Below are 8,025 nucleotides of genomic sequence, written 5' to 3' on the forward strand. Positions count from 1 at the left end.
ACTTACATCAAAATTCAAACTATTAAAATTTCATTTCATTTTCTAATATGTATACTTATTTCAATAAAAAAAATTAAATTAATCAATTTTCAAATAATTTATTCAATTCCTCAAAATATAAAATTAATCAATTTTTAATTAATTCAATTAAAAAATTATAAAAACTAATTTCATTCCTATAAAAATGAAAATAATTTTTAATCTCATAATAAAAGTGATAACATTATCACTACTTTTTTTTATAAAGATAATCAATCATGTACAAACAATTATAAAAATACAACTTATTATATTTTTCACATATTAATAATTATTTTTACTGTTTTGGATCAATGTTAAAAAAGTCATCAAACACTTTGTATTTATTCTTCAGTCCTTCCTAAGTTAAATTAAATGTAAGTCGTACCAATTTGTTTTAAATATTAGTAACAAATTCTTTGTATTTAAAAAAAAAATTATTAGTAACAAATTCAACTTTTAAGTAAGGCATATGAAAACTTTTATCCAATCTATATACTTGTTGCACTTTAAAATCAAATTTAAATTTAAAATAACAAGACATGCTAAAATTTTGTATGCTCTTCAAACTCGGAAGAGATTTAGAATAATTTTCTAGTGATTTGTTACCTTAATTTCCGAAGAGATTTAGAATAAAATTTTTATTTTAAAAATAAAATCTAGGTTGGTTAGGTTAATTTCCATATATTTAGCTATCTGTTATCTATAAATCTATATAAATAAAGTAGTGATTTGTTATTATCATTATTAACATCTTAAGTTTGTTTTGCAAAAGTCTCCTACCATATTAGCAAAGTTAGGAAGTTCTTGAGTTTTATTGTCATGGCAAATTTGAATGGTGCTAACATTAACAGATGGACTCGAAAACCTTATTCAGAGAAATGCATTAATATTTTGGAAAAGAGAAAGATGCTCGCAATTTGGCAATACAGAGATGAGTTTTTGAATGCTTTTAGGGCCAACCAAGCTTTGGCTCTTGTTGCTCAAACTGGTAGTGGTAAATCCACACAGGTATTTTTCTTCTTCTTGGTGTTCATGTAACTATTACTCATATAAAATTAAAATGTGCTCCATATATATAACTGCATTTTAAATTATTTTTTGGTGACAGATTCCTCAATTTATTTTGGACGACATGGTGACAAGTTCAGAGATGGCGATTGCGTGTACTCAGCCTCAGAAAGTTTCTGTATTGTCTGCTTCACACCGTGTGGCGGAAGAGATGGGTGTCACTATTGGGGAAGAGGTAGGTTACAAAGTCAAATTTGAAAATCGCACAAGCTCGAGGACAGGTTTGAAGTATGTACAAGATGAAATGCTTTTGAAAGAAGCAATGACAGATCCACTTTTGCAACGTTACAAAGTTATAATTATTGACGACATACAAGAAAGAACTTTGGCTACAGATTTGCTACTTGGATATTTATCACCACTGCTTACAAAAAGACCCGACCTGAAGTTGGTACTTATGAGTACAGGTCTTGAATCTGAAAAGTTTAAGAGCTTTTTTCAAGAATTTTATCCTAGTATTCATATTATGAAAGTTCCTAAAAGGTTAAATCCTGTGGAAATTGTCTATAGTAGCCATAATGAACTTGACAGGAATAATAACTTGGCTGCTGTTATTAAGACTGTGGTGAATATACATAGACATGAACCTCATGGAGACGTACTTGTGTTTTTGAGTGAAGAGGAAGATGTTGAAGATGCATGCCACAAAATATCAAGAGAAATTTCTAAACTAGGAGATCTTGTCGGCCCTATGAAACTGATTCCTCTATATTCTTGTCTACCTGCAACAATGGAACACAAGATTTATGAGGAAACTTGTGGAAGAAAGATTGTGGTAACAACAGACATAGTAGAATCTTCCTTAACAATTGATGGTATTTCCTACGTTGTTGACTCGGGATTTGTTAAGAAAAAGGTTTTTGACCCTAAACTATATATGGACTCTGCACTTGTAATGTCAGCAATATCAAAAGCAAGTGCGGATATGAGATCAGAGCATGCTGGTAGAACTATAAGGGGGAAATGTTTTCGACTTTATACAGAAGAAAGTTACAACAATCTTGATCAAGAGACATGTCCTGAAATTTTGAGATCAAACCTTACCAACATGATTCTCTCTTTCCTGAAACTTGGTATAGATGATTTTTTGTTTTTTGGTTATGTTGACTCTCCTGATATGGAGTCTCTAGTGCGCGCCTTTGTAACATTGAAGTTCTTGGGTGCATTTGATGATAAAAATTGCAAGATAACATATATTGGTGAGATTATGAGTGTGTTTCCCTTGGAACCTCAAATGTCAAAAATGCTACTTGTTAGTCCTGAATTCAACTGTTCGGAAGAGATATTATCAATTTCTTCCATGCTATCAGGTATGCTACTTGTTTGTGGTGACCATTTCCATTGTAACAATCTGTTTCTATTTCCTCTAGCTCTAAAAGAAATTTATCTGTAACCATCCTAACTGATAATCTATTTCTTTGTATAGTACCCAATTGCTTTGTGGGATCTAGAGAGGAACAAAAAGAAGTAAAAGCTAAGTTTCACAGCACTCATGGAGATCATCTCACACTCTTGAACATCTACCGCGCATACAAACAAAATAGTAAGAGCATATTTCTAGTTTTTTCCTTCATTAATTAATTAATAACTATAATAGTACTAATCTAAAACGTGTGCTATATGTTTTTTCAGAAGAGGATCTCACTTGGTGTAATGATAATTTCATTAATTATTGGGCACTAAAAGAAGCAGATAATATAAGACAAAACTTGACGCGTATCATGATGGCTACATTCGATCTGAATTTATGTAGTACTGACATTAACATCAGTATCAACAACATAAGAAAGTCTATTCTTGCTGGATATTTCTTGCACGTAGCACATTTAGATACTACTGGAAACTACATCACATTAGAAGGCAATAAGGTATGTAAAGATAATATTTATTCTCTATATATCATCTTCCACCTTTTATTTTTGTATTTTAAAATATTTTATATATTTTATTTGTAGGTGGTGAATTTTTATCCATCATCCAATTGCTTGGATGACCACAAGCCTGAATGGATCATTTTTAATGAATTTGCCGCTACTGATTATAATTTTATTCCTATAGTAACAACAATACGTGGTGATTGGTAAGACTTTCTCTATTTGTATATTATTGTTTTGTTCAAATCTTCATAAATTTCGTATGATAATGTAAAATTGTAATTTGAAACAGGCTGGTCGATTCAGCAGCACCATGGTCAACGTACTACCAGTTATCAAAATTTCCTAATAGTGAAGCAAAGTGTATTCTTGAGAGACTTAGTGCATATGTTTCGTATGCAAGAATGTTGAAGGAAAGAAAACTTGCAGATGGAAAGCTTGGAAAGCATGCAAACATAAGCACTTTCCATCGATTGTTACCTTATCAACACAATAGGAAAAGAAAACAAAGACTTTAGATATTCTGTGTCTATATTATTATTTGGCTTAATGCAACATGCCTTGTACGTTACAACAATTGTTTAATCTATGCAACATGCCTTGTACATTACGATAATTTCATTTAATCATATATGTGGTTGTGTGAGTTTTATCTATTTTTTTAATTTCCCTTTTTCTCTAGTGCACTACTGGTAAAGGTTGTGATAGATTTTAAATCTTAACAAAACAAAAAGCAAACAATTATCAAAAGCAAAGTAGATACGTACTGCTAGGCTTGCACCTTCTGTCAAGAAAATGTCATTGGCATTAGCAAAAAAAACCACCACCCTCTCCAATTCTAACAGCTATTATATCGTGCAAACCCTGATGTGGAAAAAAGAATAATTTCAAGGCTCATCCAGTGTCCAGTGAAGGGATGATAATCAAATAAACCAAATTAGACAACCTGACTATGACTATAGGCACCAGTTGCTCTCCCAGGAATCTGATCCACGATCTGCCAAGCTCGCTCTATTTAGTCAGCACTGCAATTCGTCAAAGGTCAACCTCACATTAAAAAACATAATTCATAAAGACTAAAAGAATATTAAAACCAATGTCGTCATACGTAGATAACATCAAAAATCACAAACTTAAAAAAACCATTAAATGAATTACATGACAAAAGTAACTCATTTGCTTACGAAAATTGCAGCACATCATAGGGATTCACCATTTCAAGATACATGATTTTCTTTTGTAGGAATTAGTAAAATTTACATTGAAAGAATTTACCTTGAGTTTATTCTCTTTTGTACAATAGTTGCCTCAACATAAGCTCGATCGCATCGCGGAAATCTTTAGCCAGATCTTCACCTCCACCCTTCATTAATCCTGTTAAAACTGCTGCAGCATGTTCTCAGACCTAGACAAAAGATTAAGTCCTCCAGAATTAGATGATTTAAATGTGGTAATCAGAATCGAACCAGATTCTTGTTGTAAAAAAGAATCACATCAGATTAAATGTAAATAGAAACCACCAACAATAGATGAAATCGCGAGGGAAAAAACAAAGCAAATGTCAGAATATGGTGTCGCTAAAATATTCCAAGTGAACACACTTTCTCAACATGTAAGTCAAACAAGCTTGCATTTGGTGTAGATCTTTCCACATTCGCAACCCAGTTCTTAAAAGTGAAAAGAAGAATCAGACTATTAGACAAGTAGGACGATTCAGATGAAATAATTTCAACAAGCTTAGGATTTTCTATATTGTACAGGTATCACATCCTAAATTATCCAAATTCCAAAATATAGAAAGGGAGAAAAACAACATATTTTGAGTTTTTATTTTAGCGAGAGCTTGCCTAACTTGGATGTCTACTAGTAACTTTTCAACCGTTCTCCAAATTCTTGTTTCTTTGAAGTTGAGAGAATGAACGCGTGCCTGTTAAAAAAGGAACAGACCTTTATTTTCTTGTCCTTCATAACAGGTAGTAGTTAGATAATTTTGAGTGAGAAAATGATTATAATGACAAAATTATTTGTAAAGCAGTATTTGCATATACTTCAAAACATGGACTTAAAATAGTTGACTTAAAAATAAAACATTACCACACGAAGATAGACACATATAAAGACTCCAATTACTTAAGTATGTTATGCCAAAGCAAACCAGACAAGAGATCATAATACCTGTACAAGAAAGCATGCAGATCTAGTTTGCCATTTGGAATCATTAGCAGTAGAAAGAATCATAGTTATGGCCTTCTAAAGATGAGGTTCCCAAACAATCATCCATTTTATGTTGACAAATCCTTATTTTATGTGTCCTTCAAAAGAAAAGAAAATTACTCAAAAGTGGGATAACCTATATACGTGAATGATAATAGAAAGAAAAAAAATTATACAAAAATTTATGATTTTTGAATACTTGTCCAAAAGTATAGAAGTGTTAAAAGAACTTCACAAGATATATCATCCTATAATTAATTCCTGGATGAGAATCAAGATGGTGAGTTTGGTGTTTACAGAAGAAGAAAAAAAATTGAGTTTGTTGTTTTTAAAATTTGTGAAGCTGTAGTTAATTCTAAATTCTAACAGAACCAAACTGGCTCTTAATACCATTAAAATAATCAAATGTCTAAAGAATTGAGTTCTCGTAACAAAATCGAAATTTTGCAGGTCAACACAAATCAACAACAACTTGCAAGCGGAAAGCGCGACACATTGAGTTCTCGTAATGTAATGAATTGAGTTCTCGTAACGAAATTAACATGTTGCTCGTCAACACAAATCAACAGCAACCTGCTAGCGCAAAGTGCGATCATCGCAGTCAAATAGAAATATGAGCAACACATGACGCAACATGGTGCATCATAACGAAAAGTAAACAAAAAATTAATAGCAAATTGCTAATGCAAAACACACTCATTACAAAGTAGCGAAAGCAAACGCGAATTGACGTTATGCGGAACTACCAATAGTATATACAGATAGGAGTTAAACGCGACGACAACAGAATTGAAAGGTCGCACGTAAACAAAAAATCAACGGCAAATTGCTAATCGCAATCTTGTCAAAAATCATATAACATGTAACGCGCATATCGCTTAACTCGCGTGAATTGGCGTAGCGCGAGTGGCTAACACACGCAATTGCAAAACAAACAACGCCAGATGCACGTAACATTCGGAATCGATTTCAACGCAAACAATACAAATAATTTTACAACAATAACGCGCAAAATCATACAACATTTAACGCGCATATCGCTCAACTTGCGTGAACTCGAGTAATGCAACGCGGGAAACATAACCCTGCACCAACGCGCAACCAACTAAGAGCCAACAAACAACGCCGAATGCGTGTAACATTCGGAATCGATTTCAACATAAACAATACAAATAATTTTACAATAATACAGAACAATACACAGTCCATCAAAATTCACGCAAAAATTAAACAATCACAGTCGATAAATACAACAAAATGTAAAGCGAATTTGAAGCGAATCGTTACCGAGTGAGTTGCGATGTTGTTGACGGTGATGTTGTTGGGAAGCAATCTGAACCGAGATTTCGTCTTTCAGAATCCTCGAGCATGGAGGGAAACGATCGAGGTGAATGAACGACATAACGCTAACTAGTTTCTCGAATTGAGAAAGCAAAACCCTAACATCGAGATTCTGTTGAAAATTTGAGAAAGCAAAACCCTAACATCGAGATTCTGTTGAGAATTTCGAACGTGTGACTCTCACGTGTCAAGTTTCATTTTCAAATTATCATCATTATATCAAACGTGAAATAAAACTTCACATCATCTTCATTTCATTATGTGGCCCACAAAATATATACAAGACGAAATGCACCATAATTGATTTACATGAAACTTTAACAAAATAGTATCTCATTAATCACCATTACATATAATCCAAATACAGATCAATCAACAGTGTAACTCAAAGTTAAAAACAATCAAAAATACTCTACATAGTTTCAAAATTCTTGTAACTAAGTAACTCAACATTGATTATGTATTTCTTTAATGCAAATACTCCAAGACTCATCATCTACATATCGATTCATGTATTTCTTTAATGCAAATACTCCAAGACTCATCTACAAATCAAACCTGAAAATACAAATATATGAAATGTCAAAACAAAATCATCAAAATTTAATTTAATATCATCATAAATGCTCCAATACAACACTTACCATTCTTGAAGGTGGTATACAAGAACACCTTCAAGAACAAAAACATCTCCATGCACCTTTATCCTTTTCAAACAAAATCAAATCAAATATTTCAGAATGCTACACCTTTAACATCTTGAAATCAAAATCACTAAGTATAACAAATAAATAGCTAACCTTGCATTTCTTCCAACCTTCTTTTTAGTTCTTCTTTTCTTGCTTCAAGGACCCTCAATTCAATTTTGCTTTCTTCAAACTCCATTGTCTTTCTTCTAAAACACTCTTCATCAAGTCTTACAACTTCATGCATGGTCCTAAGAAAATATCTCAATGAGCCAATCTTTCTTTCGAGCCTTAGACAGCTTGACTCCACTGTGGATAACTCTTCAACAATTGCTTGCATTTCTTCTTTCAAAATTACTTTGAGATTAATGATTCATAAGTAGTAACTTATACATAAGTGGTAACTTATATATATACATTTTCATTATGATTTTTGAAAAAAAAAAAGGATATTATTTTTTCATTATGAGGAGGAGGGTAAATCAAAATTTGCTAATATTATAGGAGTAAAATACAATTTTTTTGGTTTTGATAAGTTTTATTAATTTTTTTTATATATTCTCAATTATCTATTTAAATTTTTTAATGTTAAATAAATATCAACATCACTTTTAATTTCAACATTAAAAAGGATGCTTCCATTTAACTTAAGTGTGTGCTAATAATGCTTCTCTTTAATTATTACGTGTTTATGTTATTTAGAGTTATTAAATCAATTTTGGTGATTCTGTGATTGATGAGACTTTGATGTCAAACTTACATGCTCAAATGGAGTGGAAAAGGCACATCGAATGGTATTTCGATCTATTGGACCTAGGTGG

The 8,025-nt window shown here is 31.9% G+C and overlaps 1 long non-coding RNA gene and 1 pseudogene across 1 annotated transcript; one reads left to right on the plus strand and one right to left on the minus strand.

Moving 5' to 3' along the window:
* Positions 1 to 840: 840 nt before the first annotated feature.
* On the plus strand, positions 841 to 3,481 carry LOC131648470 (probable pre-mRNA-splicing factor ATP-dependent RNA helicase DEAH3; annotated as a pseudogene).
* Positions 3,482 to 4,804: 1,323 nt separating this feature from the next.
* Positions 4,805 to 7,636, minus strand: LOC131648794 (uncharacterized). Its single transcript, XR_009298173.1, has 5 exons — positions 7,319 to 7,636; positions 7,163 to 7,225; positions 6,465 to 7,076; positions 5,139 to 5,275; positions 4,805 to 4,890 (listed from the first exon to the last, which is right to left on the minus strand). It is a non-coding gene; the product is annotated as an uncharacterized LOC131648794 (long non-coding RNA).
* Between the last annotated feature and the right edge of the window lie 389 nt (positions 7,637 to 8,025).

The sequence above is a fragment of the Vicia villosa genome, linkage group LG2 (genome assembly GCF_029867415.1).
Source record: "Vicia villosa cultivar HV-30 ecotype Madison, WI linkage group LG2, Vvil1.0, whole genome shotgun sequence".
Classification (NCBI taxonomy): Eukaryota; Viridiplantae; Streptophyta; class Magnoliopsida; order Fabales; family Fabaceae; genus Vicia; species Vicia villosa.